At 44.7% G+C, this 16,541-nt stretch overlaps 1 pseudogene; it reads left to right on the top strand.

The window, feature by feature from the left end:
- The first annotated feature begins 5,487 nt into the window (after window positions 1–5,487).
- LOC132223724 (OTU domain-containing protein 6A-like) lies at window positions 5,488–6,459 on the top strand (annotated as a pseudogene).
- Window positions 6,460–16,541: the final 10,082 nt, after the last annotated feature.

The raw sequence follows: 16,541 nt of genomic DNA, 5'->3' as shown, positions 1-16,541 counted from the left end.
GGAAATTAATCGATCAGTTTGTGTATTCAATGAAGGGAATGGGGAACAAAACGAAACTAAGTGTCAGGGGACAAGACACACATCATTTGTACACCAAACCACAGAGATGAAAAGGTAACTCAGAATGTTATCTTCTACGGAAGCAACATCTGGTTCAGCGGGCTCAGAAAAGAAGCAATAGAAAAGGTCAATTAGAACTCATTCTGGTCGAAACCGGTTTGGCTCAGTGGATAGAGCGTCGGCCTGCGGACTGAAAGCTCCCGGGTTCGATTCCGGTCAAGAGCATGTACCTGGGTTGCGGGCATATCCCCAATAAGAGATGTGCAGGAGGCAGCTGATTGATGTTTCTCTCTCATCGATGTTTCTAACTTTCTCTATCACTCTCCCTTCCTCTCTGTAAAAAATCAATAAAATATATTAAAAAAAAAAACTCATTGTGAATCAGAGAAATCCACTGTGGTTGTACCAAAGAAGAAGACCAAAAGGGGGCAGGTTCAGACAGTTCCTCAGGCTCCAGTGAAGACTGGATTACACAAAGGGTCAGTGCACAGGGGAGTGCAGGACTCTGTCAGATTCAAGGACAGTGCTGTCTCTGCAGCAACTAAGGAAACTGGACTGAGATTCTTATCCAATTCCATCCCAGAAATTCCAAACTTGTCATCTCCTCCCAAGCTTTCTTTGCTGGCAGCTCTAGAAACAGTTTGTTGGTTTCCAATTTTGATTTTTCCAGTCATCATTATTGACATTTTCCTGGATTGTTTCTTCGTCAAAACTCTGAACAATTGGTTCAAAGGATTGTTTTTTGTCTCACCTGGATAGGTACAGCTTAAATCATGGAGCCAGCATAAAACCACTCTTTGCCTTATGTTGATCAATTTCAACATGGACTATCTTTGTTTTTAAACATCAGCAGAGTTTTGCCAAACTGTATGCATTACAATCATTAAAAGCTTTTGTTTTTAACGTTAGTGTAGTTATGATGGAGCACAGCATAGCAGCTGTCTTTGACAGGCTGTGGTTTTTCTAGCAAAAATAAAAAAGGAACCGCATCTATGAAGCAAGACATGGTAACATCCCACATCACAGCTATGATGCTCAAATGAGAGCATCCAATTTCAGCCTACAGGAAATCACCTGTGTATTCCCAATGGAGCACTGTGACCTTAGCAGCCACCATGAGGAAGGAGTTCAAAATTCCATGGATCATTCTGTCAAAAGTGTCTGAAGGCTCAAAAGCTTGGGCCAGGGACCAACATGAAGACAATCCACAACTAGTGTTCACCAAAATGAAGCGCTGCCTACACTGCCAGCCAGATGGACTAGTCACTAGATGCATGAATCTGCAGTGAAATCAGTAACCAGAAAACACTAAGACTTGTTAAGGGGCCTTTACAAAACAGGCTTCCTGGGAGAACCCAGTAGGCTAACCGCCCAAGACTTGAAAGTGAAGAAACAAAATCACACCAGAAATAATTCAATGTGGAAATTTTCTGAGAACAACCAAGAGAGTTCTGGTCCAGACATATCTGACAGCAGTCAAATATGTGGGGGCTCTCTATGCACTCCAACAACTCCGGTGAGGATGAAAGGAAAACTAGCTTCCCTCACTTTACCCCAGCACCACTTCCCAATATTCTCTCCTATACCCTCTTTTCTCTCTTTCTCTGGCACCTTCCCCGTTTCCCCACTTCTCTCCTATTCGCACTCATTATGCAAAGGGATATCTAGAAGAATTGAGTGCTTCTCTGGGTCAGGTAAGAGCCCCCAGGTCTACAAGAGGCCTTTCTTAAGGGTACCTGCACATGGCGAGCTAATGGAATCTATTTTCCCAATTTCATCTTACATATGTATGTTTTCCTAAAATATATACACCTACAAAGAAACCTGAGCCTTAATTAGGTGTTCCTCCCTCCCTTTTTATAACCAACTTCTATTACATACTATAAAACCCTTCACATGAAAAACAGTTCTCTTTGCAACCATGTGTTACACATCAGTTTCTTCAGTGTGACACCAAAAGCACAAGCAACCAATGGAAAAGTACTTTAACTGAAAAGTCATCACAATTTAAGAACTTTTGTGTCAAAGGGGAGTGAGTATCTACAAAGTAAAAAGACAATCCACAAAGTGGGAAAATATATTTGCAAATTATATATCTAATAAGGTTGTAGTATCCATAATATACAAAGAACTCTTAAAACTCCACAATCAAAACACAACCATATTAGCCCGAGCTGGTATGGTTCAGTTGGATATTGTCCCATACACTAAAGCAGGGGTCCTCAAACTTTTTAAACAGGGGGCCACTTCACTGTCCCTCAGACCGTTGGAGGGTCGGACTATAGTTTAAAAAACACTATGAACAAATTCCTATGCACACTGCACATATATTATTTTGAAGTAAAAAAAACAAAACAGGAACAAATACAGTATTTGTATTTGTATGTGTCCCGCGGGCCGTAGTTTGAGGACCCCTGGTCTAAAGGCTTGCCGGTTCAATTCCCAGTCAGGGCACATGCCTGGTTGCAGACTGATCCCCGGTAGTGGGAATGCAGGAGGCAGCCGATTGATGTTTCTCTCTCTCCCTCTCCCTTCCTCTATCTAAAAATGAATTAAAGATCTTTTTTTAAAAAGACATCCAGCCCTAACCGGTTTGGCTCAGTGGATAGAGCCTCAGCCTGTGGACTGACGGGTCCCAGGTTCAATTCTGGTCAAGGGCATGTACCTTGGTTGCAGGCACATCCCCAGTAGGGGTTGTGGAGGAGGCAGCTGGTCGATGTTTCTCTCTCATCATTGTTTCTAACTCTCTATCCCTTTCCGTTCCTCTCTGTAAAAAATGAATAAAATATTTATATTTTTTTAAAAAAGGCAACCAAATTATACAATGGAAAGCATGAACAGATAGTTCTCCCAAGAAGATACACAAATGGCCAAAATGCACATGAAAAAGATGCTCAAAAAAGCTAAACATCATTGTCATAAGACACATGCAAATCAAAACCACAATGAGATTTCACTTCATAACTACAAGGATGGCTATATCAAAAAGACATTAACAAGTGTTGCAGAGGATTTGGAGAAATCAGAACCCTTGTACATTACCAGAATGCAATGGTGCAGCTGCTGTGGAAAACACTTTGACAAGTCCCCAAACGTCAAGCATAGTTACCTATGGTCCAGAAATTCCAGTATAGGTATATATACCCGAGAGAACTGAAAACATATGTTCACATAAAAACTTATCTTCAAAGGTTCATAGAAGCATTATTCATCATAATAATAAAAAACCTAGAAACAACCCAAATGTCCATCAGCTCATAAATGGGTAAAACAAAATACAGTAGAGAGAAATACCACCCTTCCCCAGCAGCACCACACAGCCGGCCGCAGTTCCTCGGTCCCTGCATCTCCAGGAAAACTAGGCCCCTGTATGGGCACCAAGGGGCAGTCAGTGCACAGAGCTCATCAATCGCATCCCAGGAGAGATGGAGGGTGGGCCTGCTGGAAAACCGGCAAAGACGACGAGGAAAGGCGGTGAACTACACAAGTGGAGCCAGTAACACCCAGACGCATGACCTTGCCACTCACCCATCAAGAGGAGTCAAGTTCTCTACCCCCTTGAGTCTGGGTGGACTTGGTGACTTGCTTAAACAAAGGAACGCAGGAGAGGTGATCTGGGACTTCTGAGGAGAGGCTGGGCAAGACCTGCAGGTCCCTTATGGATCATCGGGGATGCTGACTCCCTCTTGGAACACAGTGCCTGCTAGAAGAAGGCCAAGCCACATGGAAAGACCAGGTGCAGACACTCTGGTCAACAGCGACAGGAGGGAGCCATCTCACATGTCCAGCCAAAGTGGACAACCGCAGTCCCTGCTGCCAGCAACTGCACAACAGACCCAAGAACCACCACTGAGATTCAGCGAATTCAAAGTATTCAATAGAGGAGATCGGGCCACACACATCATGAAGACTGCGAGGTAGGCGACTTTCCAACTCCACGCAGATATATGGCACCCTCTCTAGGCGGTAGGACACGTGGCCTGAGAGGAACTCTACCCAGCCCGGATCCTGGGCCACACAGCCCTGAAATGGAGGAGTGAGTACAAAGCGACTGCTGCACCTGACTACGGCTGGTCCAGACCTATAACCTCCATGATGATGACAAGGAAGTGCCCTCACTCTCCAGGCTCATCGCTGGTTTTTTCAGCACCTGGCATTTATGAAGTTCACAATGCTTCAAAGATGAAAAGCAAGGTCCTTTCACTTCCTACCAGAATCCACAATGTGCCCACCAACCGTTAAAGTCCCCACATTCTCCCTCTGAGCCGTGCCGCCCAGCCGTGGTGCCTGCAGACTCTCAGAGGACAGAGGGCACTGGATCCCAGTGAGCATGTATAGCCTCTAGTGGTGGGTAATGGACCGTGCACAAAGTGTGGGGACAGAAAGAAACACGCTGAAAAAGTCTGCAAAACCACTAGCACCAGCAACAACCTGCTAGGTACCTTTAAGACGGTGGTATTCCACGTAAAGCTCTCCACAGCTTTTTGTAGTTCTCACTCCTTCAGACCTTCCCTGGTGCCTACGCTGTGCAGGTGTTCATGCAATTCCATGGCTGAAAGAGACAAAAAGACAAAGTAGATTCCTTCTTCCTCCACTTTGTGCTAAGGAGCCAGCAATATTTCTTTTTCTAGGTATTGCTATGTGATTCCAATCCCGATGGAATTTCGTGGACATGCCCATTTAAGAAAGTAATAATGGGGGAAACACTCAGAATTCATGGTATCAGCAAGTCGGAAGGTATGCCAGAAATCTGTGGTCGTTCCACATGGATTTGAAGGGCGAAAAGGACACACGGGTTCATTCTCCTCGTTTCACAGGTGAGGAATCTGGGCTCAGCACGGTACAGAGCTTGATGCCTTTGGAGGGAGCAGGAGGAAGAGCTGGGACGAGAACCCAGGTTTGGGGAATCTCAGAGGCAGATTTCAGCTCTGTTGAGGATGCAATGCCAGCAAATATCTTTTTATTATATTGTTTCTCCACGGACCACCGGTTGGCGAACAAGGTTAGACGACCAAGTCCATTAGCCACCTCACACTTGGAAACAAGCATTTCTCTGGATTCTACCAGGGGGGGATATTTAAAGGCCACATCTATCTTTTATTAAAGGGAAGAGTAAGATCTTGCTAAACTTCCAATTCAAATTTAAATATACAGGGTTTTCACGTACTACATATATTTTTAAATTTATGCTTATTTCTTATCTGTCATGGGGAAGTCTTAATTCCTAACCGTCTCAACATTACTTTTACTAGTAAAATTGCTGAATCTAATTTAAACTATTTGTTAGCCTTGGAATGTATCTTACTGAGACTGTTGGGTAAAAATACTGTATTCTAGAGCAGCCCGCCACTGGAGGCTGAGATCAGCTACCTGTTGGAGGTTGGAGGAGTTGGGCTGAACTGTGGCGGGTCCTCTCGCTGCCACCAAATGTGGGTTCTCGCCAAACACCAGGCAGATCTGCAGCTTGAGTACCAGCGGCTGAAGCGTCGCCATGTCCGCCAGAAAGAAGAGCTGCAGGAACGCATCCAGGCCATGAAGAACGCGGTCCCTAAGAACGACAAGAAGAAAAGAAAGCAGTTGCTCCTTGCCGTGGCCGCCTTGAGGCCGAAATGCAGCAGAAACAGCAGCGGGAGCTGGGGAGGTTCACAGAGCTTCCCCCTGCCAGCAGCAACCTCGATTCCCTCGCTGAGGGTCTGGCCAAGATGGCTCCTGAGAACCGGCCTCCTTGCCTTCAAGGGTCCACAGAAGGCGCGAAAGCAGGGCCTCGCCGCAGAGAGCGCGCCAGAAGATGGCAGCGGCCGACACCGAGTGGGGTACCTGGCCAAGTATGGCCGGGACGAGTAGGAGAAGCTGGCGGTCACCCTCGAGGCCAAGAACCTGGAGATGGAGATCCCGGCCGACAGCCACTGCATGTGCCGCGCCGTCCAAGACCAGCTGCCCTTCTCCGTGACCGTGGAGAGCCTGCGGGGCCGCACCACCAACTACAGGGGCAAGCACGTCCACGAATTCCTGCCCTTCTTCAGCGACCCCGAGACCCGCGAGGTCTACACCCGCGAGGACTTCCACTACTGCGACAACATGGTGCACCACGCATCCTGGTGAGGCCAACTCGAGCTGAGGGCCCTGTCGCACGTCCTGCAGGGCCCCATCGAGGTGATCTGTAGGGCCCATCGAGGTGATCTGGAGGACATCAAGAAGCCTCTCACCCTCGTCTACAGGCGCTACACCTCCAGCTATGGCAGGGAGCACTACGACTCGGTGAAGCCGCCCGAGGCCAAAGCCGAAGCTGAAGAAGCCGAAGCCTAAGAAGAAGCCGCAGCCGAAGCCGAAGCCGAAGCCGAAGCCGAAGCCGAAGCCGAAGCCGAAGCCGTGGGGGCCTTTGCCCCGTGGTTCTCGTAAGCTGTGGGTGCCCCGCTGCTGTTGCTGTTCCCGCCTGTGCTGGAGCCGCCGCCTGGTCCCCTCAATAGGCTCTGTTATTCCCTTTGCCTTGCTGCTCTGGCTTTTCTCTTCTTTGTCTTGTTCAAAATTGAACAGCCCCGCTTTTCACCTGGTCTTGCTTCCTCCTCCCCCTTTCCGTCTTTGCCTCCTTCACAGGGTGGGGCACATGGACTAGGCACTGGGAAGGGATCTGTATTGTACCGCTTGAGGGAGTCAGTTTGAAAGTTCCAACCGCATCTTGCCCTTAAGGGTTTTTGCCTCCCTGCCCGATGAGAATTGGTTATGTTACAAACAATGTGGGGGTAAAATGGAAACTGGGATTGATGGCGTTCTTAACTTGGGGAAAAATCAGTTTAGCTCAGCATCTTCAGACTGTCCATGCATATATTGGATTACTTACATATACTTGGCATTTATGTACTCGGAATGCCTTGTGAATGCCTTATGCCTTTTGCCTAGTTCTTGGTGGGGGGAGGGATTGTTTCGTGGGCTGTTTGGGGTTTCTTTTTTTCTAACTACTGAACATGTTGACATAATTAATCACCTATCTCGTCTCCAACTGTAAGTTACAATAATATTGAAGTGCTTCAGGTTCTCTACATATGGTATTACCACTCACTATTGACTTTTGAGATCATCTCCTTTAAGAAGACTTCTATGATTTTGAACAATAATAGATACAGAGGCAGAGCTGCCTCAAACAGATTGTCAAACTGCAGCGGGAAGGCCGGGGAGGGTGGTGGTGCAGGAGGTAGGGGGGTAAGAGATCAACCAAAGGACTTGTATGCATGCATATAAGCATAACCAATGGACATAAGACACCGGGGGATAGGAGACGCTAGGGGACTATCTAGGGCGGGGGGGGGGGGGGTAGGAAATGGACACATATGTAATACCCTTTGTAATACTTTAAGCAATAAAAATAAATAAATAAATAAAAAAGAAGACTTCTATGAACTCCCTGGAGAGGATTCCCTCCTGGATGTTTCTGTCACACCCTGTGTGTGTCACCATACCATGTGTCTGTCTCCCTCACCTAGTTGGTAGAGCCTTTGGAGCAGAGTATGCATATTTATATCCCAACAGCTACCACATAACAGGTTCTCAGTAACTATTTAGTTGACTCAAAAATAAATAAATATATATATATATATATATATATATATATATATATATATATATATATATAGTATTCTAAGGTCAGTCAGAATAATTCTTTTCTCTACATGGTTATCACCAACAAAGTACAACTAGATTCACTTGTTTCTTTTTCTTTTTTCATTTTGTGTGTTTTTTTCTGGTTATAATTGCCTCAAAACTTTATTCCAAAGTCATATTATATACCAAGGTGTATTCAGATAAGTTTTGCCGCCATCCTGGTCTCCTCTACCCTGACCCCTCCCACCCCCTATATAGTTTTATTTGTTCTTATTGTCTTTTTATTATATTGTTTCTCCTCGAAAATATAAGCAAATGTGTACAAATATTAAAAAATACAATATATCATTACAGTGAAATATTATCTATACTAATGAAAGGCTAATATGCTAAATAGGCCGGGAGACCTTCCGGATATCCTTCCGGATAAAGCCATGGCGGCAGGGCTGAGGCAGAGGCGGTTAGGGGCGATCAGGCCAGGAGGGGAGGGCAGTAGGGGGTGATCAGGCCAGCAGGGGAGGACAGCTGAGGGAGAGCAAGCCGGCAGTGAGGTCCAGTTGGGGGCAAACAGGCTAGCAGGGTTGGGGGGGGGCATTGGGGGATAAGCAGGCGAGCAGTTGCGGAAAGTTGAGAGTGAACAGGCAAGCAGAGGGGGGCAGTTAGAGGCAAGAAGGCCGGCAGGCAAAGTAGTTAGGGGCTATCAGGCAGGCACGTAGGTGAGCGATTAGGAGACAGCAGTTCCGGATTGTGAGAGGGATGTCCGACTGCCGGTTGAGGCCCAATCCCACAGGGCCATGAGGGATCCCACAGGGACTGGGCCTAAACTGGCAGTCAGACATCCCCCGAGGGGTCCCAGATTGGAGAGGGTGCAGGCCGGGTGACGGACAACACTCCCGGTGCATGAATTTCATGTACGAGGCCACTACTACACCTATGAAAAAGAAAGCAGGCAGAGCACAGAGGATTTTTAGTGCAGTAAAAATATTCTGTATATTATAATGATGGAAATACAGGGTGGGGGGAAAATAGGTTCACATTTATGAGTACACAAAACAGTTCATTCTTGTATTATTTGTTAACTATTGTTTCTCAAAGGAATAACAGTAAACATACTTTTGCCCCACCCTGGATGTCAGTATACATTCATCCAAACCCATTCCCACCACACCAAAAGTGAACCCTAGGTAAACTATGGAATTTGGGTGATAATGAGTAAATGTAGGTTCATCCTTGGTTAAAAATGTATCCCTCTGGTTAGTGATGCTGACAGTGGGAGAGGCTATGCATGTGGGAGGGCAGCAGGTATATGGGAGATCTCTATACTTCCTCTGGATGTTGAAATGAACCTAGAACTGCTCTAAAAAAAGTCTTTTTTAAAGAAAGAAGAAATGATTGACTTGTCCTGCAACACAGATGAACCTTAAAAACACTATGATACCTAAAAGAAATCATTCAAAAAAAAAAAGAAAAGAAAAGGAACACCTATTGTGCCCAGCTGGTGTGGCTCTGTGGTTGAGAGTCAACCCATGAACCAAGAGGTCATGGCTCAATTCCCAGTTAGGGCACTGCCTAGGTTGAGGGTTTGATCCCCAGTTGGAGGTGTGCAGGAGGCAGCCGGTCAATAATTCTCTCTCATCACTGATGTTTCTATCTCTCTCTCCCTCTCCCTTCGTCTCTCTGAAATCAATAAAAATATCTTTTTTAAAAATCACAAGTTCTATGTTTCCATTTATAGCAAATGTCCACAATAAGCAAATCCTTAGAGTCAGAGAGTAAATTAACAGTTTTTAGGTGATGGGCAGTAGACAGAACTAAGGGTGACTGCTACGAGGTATGGGCTATCATTTTGAAGAGATGGAAATATTCTGGAATGAGACAGTGGCAATGGCTGCATAACAATGAATGTATTAAAGAGCACAGAACTGCACACTCTGAAATGGTAATAGTTATGTGTATGAACTGTGTTTCAAAAAAAACCTTCAAAATTAGGCAATAATGAACATTTTCCAAACTCACTGTTGGTGTGGGTCGTGAACTCAGGAACTGAGCTAGGTGGTTCTGGTCCAGGAGGTCACATGAGGCTTCAGTTGAGATGTCACCGGGGCGGCAGTCATCACAACTGACTGGAGCTGCAAGCTCTGGTTCCAAAGAGGTGCAGTCACAAGGCTGGCGAGTTGGAGCTGGCGGCTCCTGGGAGGTCTCAGTTTCTTCCCACCGGGGCCTTTCCAGGAGCTGCTTGAGTGTCCTGATCACTTGGTAGATGACTTCTAGAATGAGAGACAAATGTTGCTACCTCAAGCAAATGACAAAAAAGTTTGAGAAAGCTGTGTCTCCTGGTAGGATGAGGAACTAGCATCTGACCCACACAAGTAAAGTCTAGAGACCAGAGTTGGAACTGCCTGTGGCAGAAGGGACAATAAAATGATAGCCGTAGATGTAAACTGAACTGCCAGGAGATGCAGAAAAATATGTGTTTCTGGTGAATAGATAAGGACCCGACAAGAAACAGTAGGCTGAGATTGTCACAGAAGGAGAAAGAGCCAAGCAGGCCACCCAGGGAAGCAGATGAACCCAAATACAGGGGTGGGTCACTAATGGCCTGGGGACTGGGAGGTGGGGGAGTATAATGACCACTCAGGGGGACTAAAACCATAGGTTCACATGAAACCTGTACAAAACTGAATCAGGAAGAATCACAAAACCTGAACAGGCTGAAAACACCTGATGAAACTGAAGCAGTAACCAAAAGACTCCAAGCAGACAAAAGCCCTGACCTGGATGGCTTCACAGGGGAGTTTTCCCAAACAGTCAAAAGAGAACTAACACCTATCCTCCTCAAAATATACCAAGACATTCCAGAGAAACGAACACTCCCAAGTTTTTTTTTTTTTTTTGCAAGACTAGCATTATCCTAATTCCAAAACCAGATAAGACATTGCAAAGAAATGGAATTACGGTATAGGCCATACCCCTGATGAGCATAGATGCAAAAATCCTCAACAAAATATTAGCAAATCAGATCCAGCAATATATTAAAAAGATCATACATCATGACCAAGTAGGATTTATTCCAGGGATGTACGGCTGGCACAAAATTTGCAAATCAATAAATGTGATACATCACATAAACAAACTGAAAGACCAAAACACATGATAATATCAATAGACCCAGAAAAACACTTGACAAAATCCAACACCCATTTTTCATTTAAAAACAGCCCTCAGTGCCCGGCCGGCGTGGCTCAATGGTTGAGTGTCAACCTATGAATCAGGAGGTCATGGTTCCATTCCCTGTCAGGGCGCATGCCTGGGATGGGGGTGGATCCCCAGTAGGGGGCGTGTAGGAGCAACCAATCAGTGATTCTCTCTCATCATTGATGTTTCTCTCTCTCTCCTTCTCCCATCCTCTCTGAAATCAATTAAAAAAAAAAAAGTTCTTAGCAAAGTGGTAACAGAGGAATGATACCTCAGCATATTAAAGGCCATGCATGACAAACCTACAGCCAACATCATAGTCAATGGGCAAAAAACTAAAACCATTTCCCCTAAGAACAGGAACAAGACAGGGATGTCCGCTTTCACCACTCTTATTCAACACTGTACTGGGAGTCTTAGCCACAACAATCAGAGAAGAAAACATAAAAGGCATCCAAGTTGGGAAGGAGGAAGTAAATCTATCCTTATTTTCAGATGATGTGATATTGTACATAGAAAACATAAAGACTCTAGCAAAAAAAAGAAAAAACTACTAGATTTAATAAATGAATCCAACAATGTGGCAGGATACAAAATTAATTCCCAGAAATCGTTGGCATTATTATACACCAATAATGAACTCACAGAAAGAGAAATTAAAAAAACAATCACATTTGCCATTGCAACAAAAAAATTAACATACTTAGTAATAAACTTAACCAAGGAGGTAAAAGACATGTACTCAGAAAACTACAGGTCACTGAAAAAAGAGATAGAGGACGATTTAAACAAGTGGGAGAATACACCGTGGTCATGGATTGGTAGAATTAGCACCATTAACATGTCCCAAAAGCAATCTACAGATTCAATGCAATCCCTATTAAAATACTAACGGTATATTTCACAAATCTAGAACAAATATTCCAAAAATTTATATGGAGCCCAAAAAGGACCCCAAATAGCTGCAACAATCAAGAGAAAAAGGGACAAAGTTGGGGGGATCAAAACTCCAGATATCAAGTTATACTACAAAGCCACTGGCATCAAAACAGCCAGGTACTGGCACAAGAAAAAGCACATAGATCAATGAAACACAACAAGAACCCTAAAATAGACCAAGCCATTACGTTAACATTTGACAAAGGAGGCAAGAGCATACAATGGAGAAAAGACAGTCTCTTCAATAAATGGGGGGGAGGGGAGATGGACAGGTACATGCCAAAAAAAAAAACACTGGACCAGCACACACAAGAATAAATTCGCACAAGCTGGTTTGGCTCATTGAATAGAGCACTGGCCCACAGACTGAAGGGTCGCAGGTTTGATTCCAATCAAGGGCACAAAACTCAGTAGAGCAGGCTCGATTCCTACCTAGCCCCAGTTGGGTGCAAGTGGAAAGCAACCAATCAATGTTTCTCTCCTACTCCCTTTCATACTCTCTAAAAATCAATACAAAAATATCTTCAGGTGAGGATTAACAAAAAAGTATAAAATAAGTAAAAGTTTTTAAAAGAATAAGCTTCAAATGCATAAAAGACTTAAATGTGAGTTGGGACCTTAAAAAATCCTAGAAGAAACCATAGACAGCAAAATCTCAGACATTTCTCAGAGCAATATGTCTGCCGGTACATTTCCTAGGGCAAGGGAAAGTAACGAGAAAATAAACAAATGGGACTACAGCAAAATAAAAGGCTTCTGCAAAGCAAAACAAACAAACAAACAAAAAAAAACCACATCAACATCCCGGCCATGGTGGCTCAGTGGTTGAGCGTCGAAGTATGAATCAGGAGATCACAATTCAATTCCAAGTCAGGGCATATGCCCAGGTTGTGGGCTCGATCCCTGATCCTAAAAGGAGGCAGCCACGCAACAATTCTCTCTCATCAATGATGTTTCTATATCTCTCTCTCTCTCCTTTCCTCTCTGAAATCAATAAAAACATATTCAAAATAAAAAAAGTTATCAACAAAATGAAAAGGGAGCCCACTATATATGGGAGAACGTATTTCTCAATGATACTTCTAGTAAGAGGTTAATTTACAAAATATATAAAGAACTCATACAACTTAACAAAAGAAAGACAACCCAATTAAAAAATGGACAAAGAACCTAAGTAAACACTTCTCCAAAGTGAATATACAGATGGCCAAGAGACATATGACAAAATGCTCAAAGTCACTAATCCTCAAAGAGATGCAATTTAAAACCACCATGAGGTATCATCTTACACCTGTCTGAATGGCTGCCATCAACACATGACAAGCCATGGCGAGGATGTGGAGAAAAGAGAACCCTCGTACACTGCTGGTGGGAATGAAAACTGGTGCAGCCACTGTAGAAAACAGTCTGGAGTTGCCTCAAAAAAATTAAAACTGAAACTGCCATTTGATTCAATGATTCCACTTGGAGGAATATATCCTAATATGAATGCATAAAAACAACTGTGGTGCGTTTATACAACAGAATACAATGAAGCTATAGAAAAGAAGGATCTCTTACCCTTTGAGACAGCAGATAGACCTGAAGAGAATTATGTATACTAAGTGAAATAAGTCCTTCAGAGTAAAACAAGTACCATATGATCTCACTCATAAGTGGAATCTAATGAACAAAATAAACTGATAATCTGAGTGGATTCAGAGACATGGAAGCATAGAACGGAGTGTGGAATCTCAGAGGGAAGGTGTGGGAGGGTGGGTGAGGGGAGGTAACCAACCAAAGACTTTGTATACATATATGCATATCCCTTGGACACAGACAATAGGTAGTGAAGGCCTGGGGCATGGGGCGGGGGCTGGCTGGAGGGGGGGCAATGGGGGAATGAGGGAGACCTATGTAATACTTTCAACAATAGAGATTTATGAAGAAATAAAAATAAACGTACAAACAAAATAGATCCAGAGACACGGAAGCATGAGACAGAATGACGAATCTCAGAGGGAAGGTGGGGAGGGAGGTGGACAGATTAACCAAAGAACTTATATGTATATATGCATAACCCATGGACACAGACATTAGTGCGGTGAAGGCCTCCGGGAAGGCGGCGATAGAGGAGGTCAATGGGGGAAAAAGGAGGACTTCTTTCATACTTTCAACAATAAAGATATATTTTTTAAAAACTTGTATGTAACAGGTTCCAAAATGGCGACCAGCAGGAAGGTAGGGAGGGAGAGAGTGTGAGAGCACAAGGAAGTGATAGAGGAGTGTGTGGACGCGTGTGGTGTGTGTGTATGAGCTAGGGACAGTTAGATTCTGCAGGTCTTCTAAGGGGCTGCTAAACCGGGCAGTCTTAGGCGGCAGAGTCCCGCTCCCTGCGCGGACACTCCTGGGCGGCCAGCACAGGCATGGCATGTCGACCACGCCATCTTGGGAAACAGAGCTGCTTGAGACTAGGATTCTGGCCTCAGCACCACCCAGTCTGATCTCAGACGCATACCAGGACCCTGCAGCCACTTGGGACAGAGACCTGTGACCACAGCTACAGACCTGCAGACACCAAAAGTTCAGAAATCCCCGCAGCAGATCTGTGAGTAACAGAGCCCATCCCCCATTCCTGCAGGCTTGTGGCAGTGCCAGAGTAACTAACTGATAAACCAACTCCTTGCCTGGCCTCGGGGCTCCAGGAACTTTAGCCTGGAAGTGCGAGAGCACCTTGGAAGAGATCCCAGGTAGGGCCGGGTTCAGGAGTCCTGGGCTGGGAACAAGCACGCGAACCCCAGGAACTGATCTTACACACACTGCTGGCTCCTAAGCCTGGGCTGGGAGCAAATGCGTGAACCCCAGGAACTGAGCCCATGCACACTGCCGGCTTCAGAGCCCTGGGCTGGGAGCAATCACGCAAAAACCATGAATTTGTCCCGCTTAGCACAGGCCCAGGGACCCCGATTCTCTGGTCAGGAGGCAGCACCAAGCATCAGTGATTTGACTGTGTTTCTTATCACCTGTGCCTGAGATCCTGATTTCCTGTGCATTCATACTAAGAGCCAATGACTCCAATTCCTGGTGCAAGGGCACACAGGGACCCTGATTCTCAAGGCAGGGTCGCGCCAAGCAACAGAGACTCTGATACTGGATTCTGGGGAACTCTGACTCCTGGCCCATGCTAGGGGGCGCTGGTTTTCAACACGCTTCAGGGGGGTCTCTGTTTCAGCATGGTGCAGGCAGGGTCCCTGATTCTAAGGGCGCATACGAGGCCACACTGAGCGCTGACAACACTGACTCTGAGCGAGCCTGGTTCCCACCAACCCACAACAACCACACATCTTAGTGTCAGAGCTCTTCAGTGACACTAGGGTGGTGGGAGGCTCCCACTGCACACGGCCCAGGCCCATGCAACTGAACGTTTGAACCATCAGGAGATAATCAGAATAAAGAGATGAAACAACACCCAGAGAAAAGACAAGGAAGAGTCGCCAAGAAAGGACATTAATGAAGTTGAAGCATGCAACATGACAGAAAAAGAATTCAGAATAATAGTTGTACAATTCATTCACCGGATGGATGAGAAAATCAACAACCTATGCAAAAATCAGGAAGAAATGAAAAATGATATAGCTACAATCAAAAACACCATGGAAAGTTTCAACAGCAGACTAGAAGAAGCAGAGGACCGAATTAGTGAATTAGAAGATAAGGCAGAGAAAGAACTCAATCTGAACAGCAACTGGAGAAAAAAATTAAAAAGCAGGAGGAGAGCCTAAGGGAGCTTCGGGACAACATGAAACGAAGTAACATACGCATAATAGGGCCGCAAGAAGGACAAGAAGAGCAGCAAGGATTAGAAAATCTATTTGAAGAAATAATGTCAGAAAACTTCCCAGATATGGGGAAGAAAAAAGTTACACAAGTACAGAGAGTCCCAGGCAAGATGAACCCCAAAAGACCCACACCAAGACACGTCATAATAACAATGGCAAATGTACAAGACAAAGACAGAATCTTAAAGGCAGCAAGAGAGAAACAGAGAGTTACCTACAAAGGATCCCCCATCAGATTATCAAATGATTTCTCAACAGAAACACATCAGGCCAGAAAAGAATGGACAGAAATTTACAAAGTGATGCAAAGCAAAGGACGGAACCCAAGAATACTCTATCCAGCAAGGCTATCATTCAAAATTGAAGGGGAAATAAGAAGCCTCACAGACAAAAAAAGGCTAAGGGAGTTTATCACCACCAAGCCAGCAAAGCAAGAAATGCTAAAGGGACTGGTGTAAAAAGAAGAACTAAAAAGCCCACAAAGAAAACAGCCACACACAAAAATAGAAATATCTACAAACAAGAACCTTTCAATAATACCTTTAAACGTAAATGGACTAAATGGTACAATCAAAAGACATCGAGTGGCTGAATGGATAAAAAAACACGACCCATATATTAGCTGTCTACAAGAAACCCACCTGATTAGAAGGGACTCACACAGACTGAAAGTGAAGGGATGGAAAAATATCTTTCAGACAAATGGAAATGAAAAAAAACCTGGGGTAGCAATACTTATATTGGACAAAATAGACCACAAAGTGAAGGCCATAACAAGAGATAAGGAAGGCCACTTCATAATACTAAAGGGATCAATAGAAGAAGAGGATATAACCCTGATAAACATATATGCACCCAATGCAGGAGCACCCACATACATAAGAAAACTCCTGGAAGATATCAGGGGAGAGATCGACAACAATACAATCATAG

Source organism: Myotis daubentonii, chromosome X, assembly GCF_963259705.1.
Source record: "Myotis daubentonii chromosome X, mMyoDau2.1, whole genome shotgun sequence".
NCBI lineage: Eukaryota > Metazoa > Chordata > Mammalia > Chiroptera > Vespertilionidae > Myotis > Myotis daubentonii.
The sequence above is the reverse complement of the archived record's forward strand: the minus strand, read 5'-3'. Positions and strand labels throughout refer to the sequence as shown.